Source organism: Taurulus bubalis, assembly GCF_910589615.1.
Source record: "Taurulus bubalis genome assembly, chromosome: 17".
NCBI lineage: Eukaryota > Metazoa > Chordata > Actinopteri > Perciformes > Cottidae > Taurulus > Taurulus bubalis.
Window position 1 is genome coordinate 12,858,675 of NC_136605.1, and position 24,129 is coordinate 12,882,803.

The window sequence follows — 24,129 nt, forward strand, 5'->3', positions numbered from 1 at the left end:
GGCCTGGTCACGCTAGAACAATGAGGGCTGATTGACTCCAAACGTATGTGTTGGAATCAGTGGCGGCTGGTGAATTTTTTTTTGGGGGGGGGGGGGGGGGGGGCAGTTGGGCGGCGCGGTTTAAATAGCACTACACAATGAGAAGAAGAGAGGTTTTGAGTAGAATATTCTAAAAAACAAAGCTTTATTTCAAGACAACACAGTACTCAACACTGTCCAATAACAACTATCAACAAACATGCCAAACAGGCATGAGAGGTTCAGAGCAGAATGGTTTAAGAAACATTGGGTTGGGTTTCAGAGGTTTACAGAAGAAAAGAGGTGCCCACACCCTCACATGAAAGAAGTTTAGAGCAGAAAGAAAGAGAGACATCACATTTTACATTGGGTGTTTGACAGAGTAGGCCCCACTACTCGTAAAGACATTTAAACTGGGGGCCCTGCAGTAAGGTGGCACTGGTGAGGTGGTCTTTGAAGGCAAAGCGTTCCCTGGTGTGTCCAAGTATGGTGTCACAAACCTACAGATAAATATATAGAGAGAGACAGATAAGATGTGGGGAAATATCTACTAAAAACAAGCTTCATACTACAGACAAAAGCCAACAATCAGAGTTGACAAAAAACAATGTTTTGTGTGTCTTGATGGCCACACACACACACACACACACACACACACACACACACAGTTGAATTAGTATTTTAGATCAAGTTATAGTCTGATATGATATCCACCCAAAGCAAACAATGTCCAACATGTGTTCTTCTGTGGGAAATATAACACATTAAACTCTAACACAGGCATCTGCTCATTTGGACACTCACCTCTGCAGCAATCCTTCTAAGCTCATCTTCCTTCATAGCCCGGCGCTTCCTCGCTGCGCAGAGCCACTGCTTTGCTCCACACTTAGCATCCAGCTAACCAGCTCCGGTTAGCATATAGCCTTGAGGAGAAGCTCCCGCGGTCAGTGCTTTGCTGCTAATTTTTTAAATCCGGACGTTCGGGTCCCAACTCTTTCAGCCTCTTCTTGTCAACATCTGATCGTCGGTTGAAAGGTGTTTCGCGTAGAGATACCACAGAGTTTTCAGTCGCCATACTAACATAATCAAAGCCTCTGCTAGTGTTGCTCGCGTAGCTACGTGGGAGCTGTATGGGCTGTGAGGGAATGATAAAGGTCTCTGATTCGACGGATAGTCCAACCACGTTGCAATAAGAAACGATGTCATTGGCTGGGGGCGCACTTTTGTGCGCCCGAGGATTCTCGTTTCATCCGCCAATGAGAAGCTGTCCTCGCCGTAACGCCCCTGAAATGTTTGCTCGCTTCCATAGACTTCCATTTGGCCGGCACCCCGAGAGGGGAGGGGCTTTTCTCAGTGACGATGAACGGCGATATATTATATTTGGTCACATTTAACTGGTTTTAAGTGGTTGTTGACAGGGGCTTACAGTCTCCCACACACATTTAGCGCGTCAACACGGTATATTTATTATTTAAATTATGTGGTACATAATCTTTTTTGACAGTATATATTATGATTTTTTTTTTCTTCTTTTTTTTTCATCGCAAAATGTTAAGAGGGGCGGCGCCCTAGCGCCCTCTATTGACGCACCGCCACTGGTTGGAATGCGTCTCATGTTGTGGAGGGTTTCCTGCGGTGGGCTACAGGCCGAGAGGTGCCACGGTATTTAAATACGCACAGCTTACAACTTCTGCCTGCCTACGGGCGCATGAATATGAGCTTTTGTTTGCATAACTTTATATATTGATAATATATTAATATTGTCATCTCAAGAACAGGCCTCAAATCAGGCTGGCAAATTTAGGTGACAGTGTGTGTGGAATGCGGCTCCATTTTCAAGACTGAACTGAAGTGAGAGACGACGGACAGAGAGGGAGCAATCCTCTCATTATGAAAACAGAATGAAATAGATCCCGGCCTTAAGCATGGTATTGCAAACATGACAAGACAACATCTATTTTTATTGGGCCTCCAGGCTGAGCCTCCAGACAAAATTATGTTTTATTAAGGAACTAATATTTCCTCTGCGGTGGTGTTCAAGATGGAGAGAGGTTTTGTGTATCAGAAACTGAAACCGTTACTTGTTGAAATTGAGAGTTACCTTGGTGATGGCCTTGTCTTTGTCATTATAGAATTTACTGAAAATTGAAACCAAGTCCCACGGAGGGAAATCACTATTTGCTTGATGGAGAAATCATACTGCACCCTTGCTCCTCTGCAATTATCCCATCCCAAATTGAAAGGATAGGAAATGTATACATGCATAGAACGCTGGAGCGGCAGTGGGAAAGAAAGACAATGTAAATTCCAGTAAATGTCAAATGTGTAAATAAACTCATGCGTGTTTTTGGGTCGATGGGGTCTCAATGCTACCTCGCATTCTCATTTCCAGACACACGAAACCAGAAGTAGTCTCCAGGGCTGAGTGAACACCACATGAAGGCTGTCTTTGTCCTCTGTGGCTGTGGTACCGTGGCTCGCTAACACAGCAGCCCTGGCCTGCGAGCAGCAGTGTGTCACCAGGAGGTGTCGGCCCGAACGTGCTGGTGACTCTGACATCAGCCTCTTTTTTTTATCACCGTGTTTGTATTTTCTTGTGTGCTTACGTGCACATGCCTTTTTTGTTTGTGTCGACTGCTTTTAATGGAGATAGTTGGTCTTGTTTGGCTCTGCTTCACTCTGTGTAAGCAGTCACTTAAAAGTTCACCTTGCTTTTTGCTTGCTTCAGAAAGGTAAGGTGGTATTGTATTTATGAAGCAGGCATGACATTCTCTGTCACTGACACTCTCCCTAATAAACAGACTCCAGAGAAGGCCACCTCCTATAATTATTCGCTCATTTGACCCTGAGTGAATAGAGACGTTGCTTTTTCCATGCCAATGGTTTGCATTTGCATGAACACAAGCATGTAGACATGGAGATTTGTGGATGTGGATGCCAAATTGTGGCTCTCGCACACTACTTTATGCATACTAACACACACAAACAAGCTTACCGTACTTGCTGGTAGAATCATTATTTCCGAAGGTGTATGTTGTCTTAGTGTTTTTACTGCTTCAGTCCTGCCAGTGTCATGCTTCTATAAAGCTGTCAGTGTCAGTGTAGGCCCCTGCAAGTCTACTGGTTTAAATCCCTCTAAAGGCAGCAGTCTTGTGTTTCTGTCGACCTGTTTCTCAGCTCAGGTGAACTGCCACCTTGCTGGGTCACCTAAGTGCTGTTGGACCATTAGCACCATGTTTCTCAGTAGTCAAACCTATTTTAACTCACGCAAGCATACAGCTTATATAATATGATGATTGTACATTTTTTGTCTCGAGGTAACACAACGATTATTTGCTAAAATTAGCATACCCACCTACTGTCAGCTAGTATTTTCAATTATTTAATTATTAACCTTGTTTTGGAGCTTGTAATAGGCGCAGACTGTGCCGCATTCTATCGCCCGTGTCTCAGTTTGGCATGTAGACATAAGGCTGGTGGGAACCGCTTTTTCCAGAAGTCACATGACATGTTTCCAGTCTATTGGCAATGCCAAACCAAATGGCCAACCTGCATACACTCTATACAGTACATGCAGCTGGTTTTATTCCAAAGTATTCTGGGAATGGATCCACCAGAGGTGCGTGTGTGTGTGTATGTGTGTCTGTCTGTCTGTCTGTGTGGTGTAGACTGTGTGTGCGTGTATGCTTTTTATAATGAGTATGTATGCACTATGCCAACTTCCAGGGCCCACATCCACCTATCCAGCCGGCTGTAGTGCAGTACACATGTCCCATCTGAGCCAAGCCAAATAGCTGCTTACCCTGATATTCTCCCACAGCCTCAGAGCTGAACCAGCAGACAGCAGACAGGCACGCTCCACCTTCTAGAAAGGCCAGATACCACAGCACACCTTGCTAACAGTACATAACAGTGTACCAAAATGTCTCGCAGTGTGCTGGCAGCCGTATTACACAGTTGTTGCCATTTGGTAGAAGGTTGTATTCTTATTATTATTTTTTTTATCAGCGTTTATTCTCTTCCATGGGCATATTTAATAGTTCGATCATGTTTTCAACTTGAGTATATTTAGTGAAACTGCACCTCAGGAGCAAACTCCATTGCTTTGGGTATCAAATGAAACCAGTAGCATGCAGTTGAAGAGGTCAAGAGTGTGTAGGGTCTTTCTGCAGTAATAGGCGCGCACAGGACAACGCTGGCCTCTCCAGAGAGAGCACCGAACACCTGACCTTCCCACAACATTCAGTGGGAGTTCAGATTTTAAGGATTTATGAGAGAAGGTGAGAGGCTCTGGCACAGGCTCTGCCCCATGACCGACCGTCAGGGGTCCTGCTATCCCTTGTGTGTTGACAGTGTTACTGCGCATGTGGACCCCTGAAAAATTGGGTGTGCTTTTCTCCCAATTGTTCTGACCCCTATAAACGGTGGCCTGGCTACCAATAGGCTTTTCCGCTTGGAATATCTCACCCTTAAATGGATCTTTCAGGTATGGGGGCCTCTTAACGTGTGCCTCCAGTGGGATACAGGAGCCCCAGGACTGGGTTCATTAACTCTGCATTGATTGCTCGAGCTTTGAAAACGTCCGGCAACGGTGGGGATAATGTGACTCTATTAAAAGGCATCGGGGGTCCCCAAAGACTAATTATGGCACAGACAAGTAGGTTTGTACAGGTTTAACGGTTTGCCTTGTATAAAACTCACATTTCTCCTATTTGAATTATGAGAAGTCTTGTTTGAATAACGATTCCTATTAATCTCCATATTATCATAACAATGAGGTGTTTATTTTGCATTAACAGAAACTTTTCTTCATTGTAAACAAAGGTGCAAGTTACACAACAATCATGCCTTCAATGTTGTGCAGTTTATTTCCCATCTACGCAACACGTTTCCCCACCAGAGGACCCTGGTCAGTACATTAGATTGCCAGCCATTTTTTTCAGGCCTGTCCATGCTAGTGCCTGTGGAAACGGGCCTATGTGTGATTGATGAAGGCTCTAATGTGCTGGGCCCTCCCAGGTGAGCGGGTCCTCAGAAGTGTAGTGCTTCGAGGCGCTGTGCGATAACATTGGAGCTGTCCTCCTTGCCACCGTCCTGCTAGGAGCTCCATTCATCACGAGTATGGGATACTGCTCACCGCACAGCGGCGCTCAAATAGGATTCAACCCTCTTTCCAAGGGTGTTACAGGGGAAAGAAGGAAATGGCACTCCCAATATGACTCAGCTTTTAAAAGAGCATTCATGTTTTCGCATAATCAGTATTCAGGGACTTTTAAGTCGTTTGAGTTTTAAAGGAAGAGAATATATTTTAAAAGACACTTGAACACTTCCAGCTCTCCTGACATGACATCATGTTGTCAAACAAGTGTCTCAAGAAATGTAATTTCTCCAAAGCCCTAATTGCTGTAGAAGTTGTACTGTGCACTGAGCAGAGAGACTCTGCTCCAGGAATGCATCGCATGTTAACTCAGCTGAGATGAGCTGATGTGAGTTGGGTTCTGCCGCAACCTTCCAGGAGCCATCCCACTCTTCATTCCTCCAGAAAGCTGTGTGGTTTCCAGCTCCTGATGGGTTCGCTGGCAGATGGGGCTAAAGCGCTTACTGAGCACCTCTGTTCCCAATTGCTCACAGAGAGGCACAGGATTTACTGCAACCACCCGATTGTTTTTGATACGTCTTGACTAGTTTACCCAAGGTATTCCCATGCAGCAATTACTGTGTGAATAGACTTATTATACACAAAGGTCAACCACTACTCCAGGTCAAAGAAACACCACAAGTGACACCACATTCAGCATCTACTGTCGCTTCAGAAATGAACCCCTTGACTGCAACACAATTATATCAGATTGCTTTATAATGCAGTCACACCTTGTAACGTGCTAGGAGGTAGTTGTAACCATGTACAGTGATATGGTGCTAGTGCTATATGCTACTCCATCCATTAATTGTATTCACATAAGATTATGAACAATTTGACAAGCAACTATTTTAACTTGCCCATGAAGCGCAATTAAATTACAAATAGGCATAGTAATCAAATGAATCTCACTTCATAATGTGGACAATAATAACACGGTCTTGGTCAGAGGATGTTGGCAAATGTGTGATGTTGGGCTGTAGAAATGAATGGAATTGAATTAAAATGACAAAAAGATGATTGATTTACTTTATTTCTTTCAATCTCAAAGCAAGTGATAAATACAATGAATTTGAAATGTTGTACTGTAATGTTCTTCACGTTTGCTGATCGTTGTTCGTAGTCATAAGAGCTTAATGAGGCTTTACTGCCAACAACTGGATGACACTAACATTAATCATAAAGAGTAAATTACTGTATATGTTAGAAATAAAATATGAACTGTATTTATAATAGGCAATAAAATAAAATCATCAATGTCCCATGCTTAATTCCACGTGATTTTCTTTTTTGTATGCATAGTCTAGCCTTTCTTCATTACAATATATGGTTCTCTGTAAACAATGACCAGGCTGTTGGTCGTTGAAACTACTGTTGATCTTGGTGATGCATTTGGTTGCCACAGCCCTTTGTAAGCACAGGACACATGTTTCATATTCCGCCCCTTTAATTAGGCCGGACTGGAAAAACTGACCACACTCCTTGTTTTTTTGGCCTATGGGAAGGTGTGTGGTGGGCCTGAGAAATGAACGTATGCATCTCTTACCCCGTACCTGCAAGATTTATAACCAAGTATGTTTGACACACCGAAGTGGTCAGATTTTTTAAAAGCATGTAAAACAAGGATTCATTTCAACAGCTGATAGTTGGTTATACTAAGCCAGTTACCACTAATAAACATAGACACACTCCTTTTCTTTAACTATTAACTATTTCTTTAATATTCTCTGTGGTGAGGCCTTTGTTTGAATAAGGCAGTTTATGTTTCACCATCCTCTACATTTCACCAGAACTTTGCCTACATATGTATTGCATTTGAACACTGCATTGAACAGAAAATATTATGTTCAAACAAGTGGTTGTTGTATGACACACATGGTTATCGTCAGTCCAGTAGACAGAATAAATACAGTATTTTGCTCACTTAATATTTGCAAATATACAGTACACTCAATAGTTTAAATCAGGAAAAGGACTAAGGGATTACTGTACATGCTTAATCATATCTAGGTATATGATATGGATTACTGCTGATAGATAATTAAGTATTTTTGGATACACTGGACGGGATCACATGTTTGTGAGAAACACATGTAGTCGAACCTTGAGGGTCAACATTTACAACGAAACACCTGGACAAAGTTCCAGTTAAAACAAAGATGGGCAGGGTTTCCCGTCTCGGACAAAAATACACAAAAATGCACTTCTATTAAAAGAAATGTTAAGAATCAGCCCCTTTATGAAGCTCTTTCCCCTTGTTTATTTCCCTAGAAATTCAATGAAGGTCAAGGTCGAGCAAACAAAAAAGACTGTAAAAGTGGAAAATAGGAGACACATTAGGGACAGCAAGGAAGATGCCATCATGAGTCATTCTGTCTGTACAGTAACAATCCCTGTTTGTCTCTGGCTCACTTTCTCCAGGTTGTTCGGAGTCATCAGCTGGCGGAAATTCATGTGCAAATCCTTGTGTGAAACTTTTCTTATTTTCTTCTCACTCTTGCTGAAGCGCGTGCTTATAGTTGATCAGACAATGCACATCCAGCTACTCTTACTGATCTTTGTTTTGCAACTGAGGAATTGTGTCACCAGCTGTTTTTTGTGTGTTTTTTTAAAATCAGTTTCACTTTTACTCATGTGGACTTCTTTCACATATGTTTACGAGCTTGATTAATGTGTGGTTCTTTCTCTGGGCACTTGATGTTTATCTTTCACTGGCGATACTTTGTGCACTCCTGACCCTGAGGGACAATCTATTTTTTTGCTTCTTCAGGGAAAGGTTATTTAAAGGTATTTAAAAACAAACTTTAAATATCCTTCAGGTAATGTAATAATTCATTTTTTAAGCACCTTTGGTCTAAATTTAGTTATAGGAGTTATACTATGGTATAATTGTATTGGGTCTTTTTGCCTGATTTGTAAACACTGTCATTGAATTTCTTTGTCCAATATTGTTTTAACATTTTCACTTTGTATATGAAAAAAAACCTTGAAGGCAACTGCTGTCTTCAGCCTTCATTGAAAGGCGCTGCATAGCACACAGTGAGCTCAGAAGAAAAAAAATATTGTTTTTTATTCTAAATAGAAACCAGTGAGTTCATGGCTCTCATGAGATGATGATTTGATGTCGCACGGCCATCATTATAATCCATGAAAATATGAAGAGACATATGTATTGGATTTCCTTGAATAGAGACAGCGTAGACGAGCATTTGCCAGCTATGTCGAGCAAGTGCAAATGTTTATTTTAAAGAGATGTTTGAATATTGTTTTATTTCCTTATAGTTGTAGACTTGGCTCAGCAGGTGAGTCTGTCTCGGAGAAATGTTTGAATTGAGAACCTGGTTTCAATTCACGTACTGTAGGAGTCTCTATCAGGACAATGTGAGTACAAGGAAAGCCGCGATAAGAGAATCTGTGTCACCGTATCCAAGTAAAATAAGCAAAAGACTGGCATACTTTATTTTTAAACATGGTCATAGAATATCTAGGCCTGCCCCATGGAAAAATACCGCAGGTCAAATCAAATTCAGGGTGTCACTTGTTCTCTCGAGAAGTTTTGAGAAATTTAAGTTTACTTTTTATTATGTTTGTACAGGTTTGTGTTTCACGTGCAATAAAACACCTTTCGGCTTACTCCAGTAAAATATGAAATTCTTGAATGTGTATTGCAAAGTCGACCGGCTTAACGAAAATTCTGCCGACATGGAAGACTGTGCAACTGGACTCCGGATTTTAAATCAAACTCCGACTGCTGGTCAGTTGTGGGACGTTATTTGTTTTGATCTAAATCTTTTAGGCTTCATGCTATGTCCTGTAAGGGGGCAACCTTTTGCTGGTGAAATCAATCAGTCAATCAAACTGGTAAACGCCAGCGAGTGTGACTTAGGTAAGTTAGAATAGTAGTCTTGTGTCTAGACGCTAAGGGAGGGACAATTTTCTATTCCTCCTTAAGTAAATACTATATATGCAGTGGGTATTAGGCTCCATCACAATCCCTGGTTATTTGGCCGGCTGTTGCTAATGGAAGCATGGTCTTGAGTGAACGTCACGAGCACACGGCTGAACAAAGAGGCCCTTTCTGTGGGCCAGAAGGTGCTGAAAGGCAGGCTGAGGGTGGCAGGTCTGTATGAAGCACCACTATCATGCTGGGCGTCTTATACCAAAGCTCATAGACAAAGGTGAGGCATTTTATCGCCACTCCATTGCCCCAGGGCTCTGCTGCGGGGCACAATCTGTTATTAAATACCGCTGCATGACATTTGGAGATGATGAGTCAAAGCAGTATTCAAGTGCTCACACGACTAATGCAAAGTGTGGAATTTATCTGGCTCTATTTGTCAGACACTGATGTAACCTCTTAAAAGGACAGCAGTCACCCTTGATAATAATTTGCGGTTATTATATGCATCGAACAACTCATTAAGCGTTTACAGTGCAACGCAGGAAGTGGTGTGTGCTGAGGAAGGCACAAAAAAAGCTGCATTCTGCCCAGTTTTCTGGATTGAATGATGGGATCTGAAAGTAGACATGGCAAAGCTTCATACCTCATTGATTCTCTGTGCCACAGTGTTTTTGCATCATATAACATCATAATTTGGACCACATGTGCCCACACATTCCCTCCTGAAGAGGAAGAGGTGAATGTCTTAGACAGTTAGCAGGGAACATAAAACATAGTCCGTCAAAACACTTACGTTGGGTTTCTCCAGATTAAGAATTGAGAGAGAAGCCGGGCGAGGAAACAGATTCACTACCAACTCATATTATATTCAGCGGCTGAGCTTGTAAAACACAACTGCCTTGTATCTAAAGCACAGATTCACAACTGCTCCGCAAGACATTTCTAAATTGTCTCCTGCAAGGTTTCATAATGACATTAATTATGAACTGTTCAGAGGGGAAACAAGAATACATAATTTAAACAACACATACTCTTAAAACATGTTCATAATGTTTACCTCATTGCATGCTCCAATGTCTGCACATACCATTGGGAGTTTTCTTTCCCGTCGTTATCATTGTATTTATTTTGGGATCTTTCTGATTGTGTCACTAATTGGACACTCATGCTGCTCTGAAGCAGGTCCCTTTTTGTTATGGCTTTCAAATGTATATGTTTTATTCAATAATATTACCCCTTATTGGAAAGTTTACAATTCTACCATTGGTCATTGGTATCTGTTGCTTTAACCTCTGAACAGATAAAAGCACAAATAGAACAACACATTTTTAGCATTGTAGTCAGGAGACAAACCCCTTTTTTTTCACCTTACTGCATTAACATTGAACATGTACAACACATAAATCATCATAGACCGTGACCTTGCCATGGGCTTCCCATAACGTGATTAACTTAAAATGTGTACATACGGTAAACGTGCCCACTTTCATAATAACTGTTATTATTAAAAAATGGCTTGTATTCCTCTTTCTCCTCTCCATACTGGTATTTGCGTCAATGAGAGGCAGAGCAATGGGTGGCCATACAGTATGGCACATTTCTGAAGCTGGAAACAGGGAGGGCTGAGCGTGCTAACCAAAGGAAAGCCTCAGGGTCACGCGACAGGACCTGTGGAGCCACTCGAGTGATCCCCTAGCCACCACATACAGTCTGCCTTTTACCTCCTTATGTGTACACAAAGGGGAACTTATCCCAGTCCCTCGCCCTTACCTCCCCTCCTTCTTCACCCCCCTGCCCTTCATAATGAGACAGAGTCAGGTCCTGCCACGGCATAATAAAAACTTGCCTTCGCTGCCAAACAATCACAGCAGGCCGGGAAGGAGAGATAATCTAAAATCAGTCCAACAGAGGATGGGGGACCTGATACTGCCGGCACATAGGGGGTCACTTTCCACCTCTGATATAATGTAGGAGCAGTGGCGCTCCACATCAATCTGTTCAATATTAAAAAGAAAAGTTCAACTTTGGTCAGGCAGGGGCTTCACATTATACACTGCACTGTTGTATGCCATGTACACGGTATATGGAATATACTCTGCTAAATTAAAACAATAATAAACATCAGTTATGATTTTTTTATTTAGTGGTTGGTATTCAAGTTTTGTCATCATTAAAACACTATCGTGAGAGAGAATACATCAATAGGTTAACTCTCTGAATACCTCTCTCGTCTTCACAGCTGAAGTCTGAAATCCGCGGCCACGTGTGCTGGATCTGTCACCAGTAGAGAGTACTGTAAAACGTTACGTTTCCTCTGGCAGTGCCTTTACAACACAGGAGCATAAGGGCCACACACAGCTGCCAGAGATCCAGAGATGAGAGTAAATAAACCAGGGGAGCCATCCCTGACACCATGTGTGGCTACGTACAGTGCAGACTGGTGGGAAAATAAAGTTTGGTCAAGCGTGATTAACGCCTCACCTTTTTTCAGGATGCACTGTTACGGTCGTGTGTCGCAGACACCAACGCTTGACTTCCCTGTGAGGTCATAACTGATCTTGACCAAAATAATATTAGAAATCTTATAATACTTTTGACATTCATGTACACTACATCAAAGCAAATGCTTGGTGACTACAAAGGAATAGTGTTGATTTAAGAACATGTTTTAATCAATTGCTTGTTGTAGTAGTCCTGCCCGGTCTCACAGTAATACTAAATGTTCAAAACATGTTTACCAAGTACATGGCGGTGGGCACGTAACGTGTTTAAATTACTTGTCGCCACCAATAAAGCAATGCCAATGGAAAGTCATTAGGATCCTTATTTTTGTGGTAGACGCATGTATTAAAGGCATCCACATGAATATGCAACGGACAGAGCTAGCGACTCAGAATTAGAGAGAAAAAGACTTCTGTAGAGAAGAGACCGGTGTCGTTGTGATGTTCTTCCTGAATCTGACTTTTGTTTTGCTGCTTAAATCTAACTTTTGTGTTGTTGCCTAAACGTAACTTTCATTGTATTTCCTCAGCTAAATCTACGCCCATAAGAGCAACCATGATGTTTTTCCGAAACCTAACCAAGTGTTTTTGTTGCCTAAACATTTGTTTGGAAGTCGTTCTCAGCCACATGAAAAATGGAAATAGATACAATTTCACAAACTGCCGTGAGACAGGGTTGAGTATTCATCCAATAAAGCATGCAAGATTATTTCAAGTTTTTTTCAATTTAATATGGATTATATGGATACATATTTGTTATTGTTTCAGCATGATCCTTTTTTATAATATAACGATGTTGCGGTTAGGTTTTGGCTCAAACACAAAAAACTACTTAGTGAGGTTTAGCAAAGATCCTGGTTTGTTTTAAAACAATAACTTGGTGGGGTTGGGGGACCTTTGTTGTCATGGTTAAAGTAATAAACACTACATGCTACAAAGAGTCTTCCATCAAGGTTTAGTTGGTCTAACATCCCCCCTGTCCTCCTGCCTATGTGGATTTGTTACAACCTTATGTGACTTCTTCCGATGCTCCTGTCAAAATGACCCCACCACCAGAGGGCTTTGTCACTCGGACTCTACCCTGTGTCATTTCTCTTTCCCAAAGATAAATGGTGTGATTTTGCTTTGGACAGTTTCCAGAGAAATCTGTCAGACTCAATTTTGCTTCTTCCGCACGTTGGTAATTAGTTCAATAAATTACTGAGGAATGCCCAGAACAGGGCGTGCAGGCTCAATGGAGCCTCAAGCGGTTTGTCTGATATATTTACGATGAGGTTAATCTTAGTATTACAACTGTTTCCATATACCTTGGAAGGAGTGTTAGATTCATCTAGGAAATTGTGCAATAGGAGAATATTGTGGACGTAGTTGGACAGCTCTGGACTCTCAGCTTGAAAGTTAATTATGGCTCTAAATGTATTAGGTTGAACATTGTTGCCTATCGTTGAAATGAATGCCCTTGGATTAGACGTCACATTTTTAGGAGGCACTCAAGTAAATGCCAATCAAAGCGGATTGTTTATCTAAGAAAAGCCTGTAAACATGCACCCGAGTTCAGCCCCTCTGCAGGTTCTCTGTGGATGTCACAAGGTGCCGAGGAGCATTGGCCTTACAGTATACCAGAGCAAAGCAAGCCATCGTCACCAGGATTGAGAGTGACAATGCTGACATTTCAACAGCTACGCGCTCTGAAATGCGCACGCCTATAATCTGTCCTCCTAAAAAGGATTTGCCTCCAAATTGCTCCATTGCCTGTGGTCCTTCTGTTTGTTGTCATCCGTTGCCGCACATAGACTTTAAATAAACACAGCTTTGATAAGCTCGGGGCCAGACAGTCACCTCTGACCCATTGCAGTTCCGATCGGGGTCCTGGGGCATGAGGTTCACCAGGTGACACAAGCATAGCTTTAAATTAGCGGCCCTTCTCTTCAGAGGGAGGTTTATAAACACTGCGAGTGGATGAGGGAGTGTTGGTAGGAAATTGACTTTGTCCAGAGTGTGTTGACCAGGGAGAGAGCAGAGGTTAAGAGGCACGAGGTTTAAAGGAGGTTTGGGAGGTTATCTCGGACAACATCATTCATGAATTGGATTAATATACAGATATTTGTTCAAAAACAATCACTATCAATTATTGTAAACTTTACTTTTTTCATCCTGTCAAACAGCTGGATGTTTGTATTGCAGTGATGATCTGTACACATTTTTTTTTTCATGTAATAGTAAAAACATGCCATGACACTTCATTTTAGACTTTATTTGTTTCCCAATTGTTTTATGTTCAACCTTGCGACTATCACTGAGCTTATTCTTTCTCTCCTTTAAATTGTGTATATATACACTTTGAAATTAAAACCGTTTCCCAAGAGGTCTAAAGCTAAATTCAGGAAAATAACTTTATATTGTACAAATATTTCCTTCTGCAGAATAAGGGTCCATGGCTTATTTGTAGTGGACGTGATCATAGGTGCAGCCAGTCAGTAGCAGTCTGAGGCCTCTTTGTAGGCCGTCGAACATGCACCAAACCACAAATTATCATTGGAGCAGGACAGGCCTCCTGCACCATAACTAGGCCCACCACTGCCTCCCCGAAAGCTTTCGATTTATGGCATGTGTCCAAATAAACATGTCTGAACGTTGTGGCAGAGAGAAGCTGTGGGTGAGCATGCATTTGAGAGGTTCAGATCTCACACCTGTAGGAGTGATGTGGCCCGCTGCCAGGGAATACAACCACATACTTTCTTAAATAAATCTTAAAAGATTAATTCATGTATGCATACATGATGTTCAGTACCTCTCCTTGGCACCATGTCTCTTGTTTTGAGCATGCCTTGCCTTTTGCCTCTTCCCGTTCTCACCGTGTCTTTGCTTAATTCAGTAGACTTTTTTTCATGGTAAATGAGGCGTGCAGCAAAGTAAACATTGCTTAGAGATGTTTACTTTTGTCTCTGTATAATTTCTGGTCTGTACAGTAGTCACACTTATGCAGGTAGAGGACTGAATGGAAATCTGTCTTGCGGTTCTTCGTCATTTGTAACCATCTACCAGGGTGGGATTGCTCATTTTAATATTTCCTTACCCGTTGGAAGAATTAAGGGCATTTCTTCTCCTCTTGGTGGTTTTGCAAATTTTGACTATTAATACCAGAATGTCAGAGGGTAGTCTGTGTAATAATTACTGTAAATGTATGCAGTTAATGCATACAGAGCAGTCAATTGTATATGTTTTTGTAATGTTGAGTATTAAAAAAATATAACGATACTATACAAACTTAAATTGATACATTGCAATATGTCACAAAAACTAAATACAGACAGATAAAGGAGAAGGTCAAGCACTGAACTTTAGGGCACATCAAAAGATATTTAGTAATTAGTATCACTTTGCAAAAGTCCACAAGAGGAGAGAGAGAGAGAGAGAGAGAGAGAGATAGAGAGAGAGAGAGAGAGAGATTTTAACCTCAAAACTCTGTCAGTTATAAAATGATGATCAATCAGTATCAAGTACCAATCAAGTACCAGAGAGGCCACAACGTAGCAGAATAAATGTTTGTCCGAGTCTTATTGTCTTTTATATTCATAATACCAAACACCAACCTTGTAGAGTGGCTGCTTCCAATTGTGGGAACTTTTACCAAATGCCTCTGTGCTACTCTGCCAGTTTCAGGATGGCTCTTTCTGAGCCGCACAGTTTCACCAGCATGCTGCCGGCCTGTAAGTCTACAAGTGTGCACCAGCCGAAGTTGAGATTCTGATTTTGGCATGCTGTGTTGGTGACATCAGTAATTTGTCACTCTGCAGACACACTTTGATTTATGACTTTTCACATGCAGCAAAACGTGCCCTCGGTGTTTCTTTATTACATTTAAAACCTATTACTGTAAAATAGTGAGATTACTGCATAATACATGCTTGGAAAATAGCTTCAGGTTGAGCAAATATGGTGTGTTTAATACTAATAAAGTAGCTGGGTTATGGGTAAATGTTTATATTACTTTACAGCTTGCCTTGAGGAGGGAAAATATTTCCATTTATTACCAGAGTGATGAATGTGAGTAATTACCTTGTATTGTAAGCAATATACTTCACCCCTAAAGCTTCACACTGTTTTATGATTTGGGTTCCACACTCACAGACTAATGTTAAAACAAGTCTATATTTTTGATGTAGTTCACTCCATCTGTATTTTGGTAATTGAGGATGGATGTCAGTTAATTATTTTTGTGGTCGGCTGATTTAAATTGTGTGAAGTTTTGAAATGACAGCAGTTTAAACCTGACCATGAAGGTTTGAACTAGCATCTTCCTTACATGGACGCTACTGTGTGATGAGAGATGCACAAAACACAGGAGGTCGGTCGAGGTAAAAACATGTCCTTCAATATCATATATGGACCTTTTCAGATCTGTTATTTCCAAGACCAGGACAGAGTGACTTCTAGCTGATGGACAACCAGCCTGCCAGGCAATGGGCAGTTTTTGTATATTTGCCGGTGAGTGATTTGCAGAAAGACATCCTTGTAAAGGCCACCGTCATCGCTCTCTGAGGGCATTCTGGGTGCTGACACTTCTTGTCCATCAACTCCAACATGGCTGTCAGCGCAGAGCACCCTCTGCCACTTGCTCGTATTGTACAGTATCAGCAGAGACAACCCACGAGACAAAGAACTACAGAGCAGACAAAGATGTCTTTTAGTGGATATTGACACACACACAGTTTGATTGCATTTAAGTAAAGTGCTGAAGGATCTTGACCACCAGGGATATAATATAAATAAATGCTGAACGTTGGTGCACGTGGATCCTGCTTGAGGATGTTTACGTGTGGTCACTGATTATTTGTGTGTTGAGGTAAGGACAATCTGTCAGTTAACAACAAAATGAAAGATAATCTGCAGCGTACGAGTCATGTTAATAACATCCTTGTGAGAGGAAGTAAAACAAAAAAAAGTCAATACTTCCCTGGAGGCATTTCATTACAGAACCCTTTCTACTTTTTCTTCCTTTTTATTGCCTTCCAGCAGACAGGCACCCTGGAAGTGGAGGCCTATAACGTGCTGATAGGAAGAATGAGTTGTACAGTTGTCAGCACCGGATTGATGAGAGTCGAGGGAGCATCGGTGTTGATGCTGAAGGGGTTAACGTCAGCTCCGAGGGCAGGAGGCAGTCTTTTCTGGGAGTCCCATCACTGTGGTCAGTCTGGGAGTTGTTAGAAGTGCTCATTAATCATAGTCCTAATTTGTTTTTACACTGTTGTGCTGACACAGACTGAATATTATTACAGCGGTATTTAGGTGGGAATCTCAATGGTCAGAGATGTCATTGTAGTGCATGTTAAAGGACCCAGTGAGGCTCTCCCACTGTTACATGGGGCAGGTTGAGGTAGATGTCAGTGTGGATGTGTGGGCCTTCACTTGTCTTCATAATAAGATGTCAATTTGTGGAAAAATGGAAAGCAAACCTCTATTAAGTGCTGCTATTATTGAAAATGGTGTAGTTAGATAATGCTATATTTTAATATATATATATATATATATATATATATATATATATATATATATATATATATATATACATATATATATGTATATATACATATATATATATATATACATATATATATATATGTATATATATATATATATATATATATATATATATTGTAACATTATAGAGGAGTAAATTCAATTGTTTTTATGACATTTTCAACAAAGAAAATTATCCTGTGTAAAGTGCAAGCATTAGCAAGAGGGCAATATCTATGAGAGAAGTTGAGATTAAAAGTTTGCGTATTTATTTACACCTGTCCTGTTTTTGGAGGGTTGTTATGTTGATGTTACAACACATGTGTACATAGTGTGTTTGTTGCCTGTTAACTGTATTCATAAGCATGGTTCCCAAGGGGGGGCTGAGCTATAGACTTAATAAAGCCACAGGACAGCTCGGGCTTAAATGTCCCTAAATGTATTTTCTGTGGTGAATGTGTAAACTAGTAAACTATGCCAAACCAGAACAAACAAAAATATAATTTAAGTTTGCATTCACACCATGCCAGCAGGTTCCCTTAAATAAATCAGTTAAGACAGCTCGTGTTAGTTTAGCTTGACGTAACAGTCTTCTCCGGTCCTCTCCAGTGTGTCCTTGGCCAAGACACTTAACCCCAAGTTGTCCCTGCTGCCCCTGCCATCAATGTATGAATGGATGTGCATGGTTGAAGAACAAGTAGTGTAAATGCACTTGAGACTAAACAGACACTAAACAAGTCCATATCATTGAAATCATATCTAAATGTGCTTATTTTTTTTGTCCTTTTTGGCAGCCAAACCCCAATGTGAGTAATAATGAAGAGTGTTTTTTTTTTTATTGTATGACATAGTATTACAATTTTGAGGCTTCACAATTTTTCATTGCTGACAGTGCTATAATGTTAAGCAAATGTCTGGAAGAGTCTTAAACAATACCTTTACCACTTGTACCACTTCTAACCTACAGATTTGACGAATTAGCCATTTCACTGTGGTAGACACAGTATCAAGTAGTTTATTACAAATTTGTATTTGAAGAATGGCCTCATCATTACTTAACAGGAGATCGTCTGGACAAGTTTCCTTCCTGTTGTATTAAAAATGACGTTTCACATTAAACAAATGTACTGATCTAGGAGTTAAACCAAGGAAAACACTCCTCATCTCCTCCCATATATGTGCTGGAGAAGTTGGCTGAGCTCAGTGCAGTAGAGCAACAGCCTCATCCATCAGATTGGCTTTACATTCAGTCAGTTGATTATTACAGCATCTGAGGAAATGTCCTCCCCTTAAAGCTCACGTATAGAAGGGTAGACTGGACAGAAAACACAACGCATTATGGAAATGCCATCTTTTTGTTTTGTTCTATTTTTTTTTTAGGAAAACGTGTTTAGCGTTGCCGGAGCTGTTATGATATTAATACAAATAAGTGGAAGAGGTTTGGGATTTTTTTTACTGAAAAAGTCAACTTCTTTATTACCAAGGTAAACCAGTAGAAACATGTATAATCAGTGCACAATACTATTTATTCTTATACAATAGATTTAAGACAAGGTCTTGCAAACTAGATAAATAAACACAATGACGTCTAAGTATGTGACTGTACCTTAAAAGATGCAGGATTTATATTTATAAAAAAATACATATATTTTCACAACCACTGAATGCCAGAGGCATTCATTAATGGACATTAAGAGTTCATGTAACCATCCAGACCTACAGGATATTATAAACATACTATTTATATAACACCATATTCCATATTTACACATGTTTGATATGTAGGCTAATTCTAAATCATTTGATATTGTTTGCTAATCTTTAGACATAGCACACATTCACATAAAAGGCCTTTTCACCTAAAGTCGTGGAACGAGAGAGTTGAGAAAGTGAAAGACCTCATTGTTTGTTCTCACCAGTAGCAGATAAGGCCAAAGGTTGCTATGGAAACTCAGCCAACTGGAGCCAGAGTCCAATTTAGGAAAACCACAAAGTCAACATGAACGCGTGCTACAGGTTGGGAAAAAAAAAAAAAAAAGGATTGTGATTATGCAGACCATAATCAGAAGTCTAAATATATGAACCGAAATACCCGCAGATACGGTGACACTTCACCATTCATTTCCATCAGTTCAGGTAAACTATTATTCTGGGGCACGATGACACATTTACAGGATATATAATGTGAGACTGTCGCTGCTGCTGAAACCATATCCTTTTATTTATCCAAGGCAAGGCCAAATACAGCAATGGTTATGTGCTTCCTTTAAATATTTTAAATCAAGCATATCTTCTGGAGTTGAGACATTGAGCTAATATCTTCACGGTCCCAACAACGTCTGACATGAGGAACGGAGAAGCAGCATCGGATGGAAACACTAACGAGACAGATTCTTGAGAGTCTTGTTTTTAGAAACTGTAGCCAACTTATTACTTCATAAAACATTCAAAATGGTATTTCATATTTGCACAACTAACACTTCAAATGAAACTGGGAAATGCTGTAGGGTAGACTGGCAAAGATCTTTCTACAACAGTGTATTAATAGTAATTTTGTATTTTTTTAAACTCTAATCTAATATGTATAACCCAATATATCTCAGACATGAAAACATAACTTGTGGCAGTACCATCAGGTTTCATGTCCAGTCTATCAGTATTTTTCTAACCTTTATAACAGTTTTAAATAGGAAAACTGTCGGCTTTCAACACATATACTGTACGGTATATGTGAACTTATATTCCAATGAGAGCGCCTCTGTGTGAGACTCCCTCTGTTTTCCTTACCTGGCTGTGATTAAGATGCAGGAGGCTGACATTGATCAGGCTGTGGTGGCCAAATTATGCCTAACCAGCCACAAAACTGGAGAGTAGTTAGACTCCAATTAACACAGGCCAACGTGATTTCCTGGTTGCATCAAATGTCGCATGCAATGGCAATTACCATGTAAATATTCAGCACAGGCCTTTTGTGAACATGGCTATGGTCTTCCTTCCCCGTGAGCAGGCTTTTCATAATAAACTGGATTGTTTGTAGAAATCCTAATGTTATAATGAGGTTTTACTGCTTCTCTCTCGTGTAACATGATGACAGTTGTGGATAAAAATTGGCAGATAAAAAAATAAAAACACGAGAATATAAGAACAGTTTTAGAAGACAATTTCAGTTCCCAGGATGGGTTTTGTTTCTGACTGAGACTAGCTTTCATATGGGATGAATAATAATAGTTTGGCTTCAAAACCTTTGTACATATAGCCACTGTAAATGTTAAATACAGGGCAAGTGATTCTTGGCATATTTAACATATTAATCAACATGAATAAAAAACAACCTCAATATGTTTGACACAATAATCTGATGTATTCTAATAAATCAAATAAGGTATTATTTTAATGGTTTTGGAGCAGGCTGATTGCTTTCCATGCGGAAGTGCAGATTGCAGCGTTGTCGAGAACTGCTCATCGCTCTTTGACGCCAATAATTATTATTATTACTCCATTAACGTGTCACATGTGCATATTGTCCCAACTTTGACACTGGGTGTCTTTGGAAGTAAATCGGATGGACGATTCTCGCGGTGCACAAGGATAAAACCTTTCTATGTCGATAGCACAATCGAGATGCTTCAGTTGAACCAGCCAATCAGAGCGCAGCCTGAGGTGAAAGGAGAGAGGTAGGGGGAGGATTGTGGTATTGCCAAACCGAGATGGGAGTACAGTACAACATGGACAAAATATGTGTCCAATAAAACGCATTAGAGATTGTTTCAGTTCTAGTTCTGACAACCCTGCGATGTAAACCCTTGTCATCGCCTTGCAGGTCAAATCCACAATGCAAGATAAAAAAAATACTTTTCTCATAAACAATACTATGACTACTTTTTTCAAAAAACTGTAATGTGGGTTTTTTTTATTTATTTTTTTACATCTTATGGGTGTGCATTTTTATCCATACTATATTATTAATTTTGAATGCCTTTTTAAAACTGCTATTACTTTTTCATAGCTGTTATCGTTAAACAATAATATTACTTTTCTCATACTATGTTATACTATGACTTTTTTCGTCATACAAAATATTTTTGACAATCCAGCGAAATAGCTGCAGGTTTTAACCCACCAATCACCTCCAGGTCTTCATCATATGTCACAGGAGGAAAACTTTGTAATTAGCCTGTCATTTACTAACAAATGGGGCACAAGTCAGTGACCAAATTATTGATTGTGAGGGCGTTTTTTTTTCCTCAGTCTGGAGAAAAGTTCATTACACTGCCTGTTTTAGCACGGGCAACTCCCGCCACTGGTGTGGTACCTGTCCAAGAACAACTTGTCTGAGGTCACCGCAGAGCCGGAGTCTGACACAGTGATTATAGGTGGTGCTCTGGCTGAGGAAAGCTGCGGTTTTCGTGCTGAATATCTGAGAAATCCATTGTGAGCTTTAGCTTTTCTTAAGTAGCTTTTGACTGAATTATTTGCCGTAGGGAGGAAACGAGCGAGTCCCCGGTTTGTTACTAAGAGTTATATCTCAGCCAGTGCAGTGTGGAGAGACTTGGATGTTGATGTATTCACGGATGTATTATGCATTTTTCAAGTGTGTTCATTTGTTTGAACAGAGGATTTTGGAATACGTCTACAACAACCAACTTATTTGTTAACATGAGTAATTCTATACAAAGATTCATATGAGTTAAAGGATGGGAGGATTTGAGGTGATCGACACTCGAGATGCCATTCACTTTGCTTCACTCTTAAGAAACCTTTGAGGGGGAATACACCTTAATCAACACTCAAATGGAGCCATTGTGTTGGCAACGCTTACTTCATGTGTACCAGCAGAGACCCTCAATGCAAATCTCTGTGATGGAGGAATTGAGATGTGGGTTTTGGAAAAACTATATATTTCTATCTGAAGAGCCATAATGCCAAGAATGTTGCAGTCCATCAGTTACCTGCCACAAATAACTTCAACCAAGTGGGCTCCAGGGAGTCATATCAGAAACTTTGAGGTTCCTTTTTCCATCTCTTTTCAGACAGAACTGCCTTATGACATGCTACCGCCGACTCAAAAGTCATACACTGGACATGTGAGATCTTCTTTGTGTGTGTGTGTGGTGGATGTGAGGGTGGGCCGAAATATGTGTGGCATGTTTCGGGGAGAGAAATACGGTAAGCACGATGCGTGTACGGATTGTCATGACGTGTTTCGTGCTGCTTAAGACACATTGTAAACTCTATCAGTCACCCAATAAATCCAGCGGGAGGGAAAACACAACACATGATATATGGCTGTTTAATGATTGTGAGTTGAGGTGGAGGTGTAGTGGACTGAACTGAGCCTGAATGGGGTGTATGGGTTCAGCTTGAGTGGGGGTGTAATCCATTGGGACTACTCTACAGTTCAGAGACCAGCCTCCATGGGGGAGACACAAGGCCCTAGTCACAAGGGGTTAATTGTAGGTGTTTAAAGAGCACATGTCATTAAAGAGCTAGTGCGTGGAAAGAGTTCTATTTATACATGGCAGAGGTAATGAGGTGAAATTATTCTGTCCGACAGAGATGGGATGTGACCACAGCAGGCTGGTGGAGACTCCCCTGCCCTGGCTCGGACTCCTGAGAGTGTTTTCAATCCAAATACGGACGCTGAAACGTAAGCTTGCTAATTAATTCCCATTTACATAAAGCCAGCTGTGGTTTCCATTGCGCCCTCCAACCCAGGTGCCTTGTCACAGCAGCAGGCGATTGATTGAATAATTAATGATTCCCCAGATGCAACAATTAAATTAAAATGAACTTAATAGGCCTCAGACGGTATTATGCTATGGTAATGTTTTCATTACTCATGTTTACATGATAACATATATAAACACAGGAATACATAGCAAGGAAACACACAAGCCACTTGAAGGCTTTTAGATTGTTTTATTATTCTGGAACCCTGGTCAGTTTGAAAGTTTTATTGAGTGGGGTACACATCTGTAACTATTTGCTCGACACAAACCTGTGTGTTTATAGCACTGTAGCTGCACTGTGAAAAAGTAATGTGAGATTGATTAAGTGCAAATATCTCTGGGTTGATTAAACAAGCTCACCTTGCTCCACTAGAGGGAGCAACTCCATAGGGATCACATACATAGAGATGCATCCATGGTTCTGTTTGATATTGTATCAGTCTTACATCTAACAGCCAGGCATGATATTATTTCTAGATATTAACTCAGAACGTGTAGTTTTCTTTCAAATTCCCAGTACTAGCCACTCATCACAATGAGTCAAATAACATTAGTTAAAATAACAAATAATTTTCAAAACCACTTCAAGATTCAAGATATTTGTATTCATATGCACAGATAACAGACAGCTACTCCATACAATGAAAAGCTTATTTTCCTAGGTCCTCCTTACACATAGAATTACTTAAGGTTGAATTAGAATTAAGAATACAAACAAACATTGCTATAAATGCTAACAATTTAGTTTCACTTAATCGTTCAATCGTTCAGCATTGTTACATGTTCAATAAATCAATACATTTTCATTATTATGAATTGTATGTTTAAATAACTCAATGATCTACCTGATGAAGTCTTAAGACTTGTTGATAGTCATAATGGTATTTTTAGATATCTCAAATGTTGGGACCATTCATATTGTAACCAGGAGACCCTTATATATTTGAAGTGTGTCTTTATCTTTTTTTTATACACACGTGTCCATCATTTTCATTTTCAGTGATAGTCTTAGTTATATGTTAATTACTTAAAATATGAATTAATATCTCGGGGTTTCAATTCATTTGAAAATGAAGAAAATATAATGAAGAATTTAAATCAATGTAATTCTACTGCTTCTTACGTAGTGGTTTCTCTCTCGGTTTAATTATTAGTTACATCAACACACATGTTGTGTACTTAACTGGTGAGTAAGGTGTGGTCCCTGGCCATGTCTTCAGCTCGTTGTTGAGCTGTGATGGACGCTGGATGGAACACAGCCTGAGGATGTCCACTGGGAAGAGTTTGTAGCCGCCAGAATCTGATCATGTAACCAAAGAA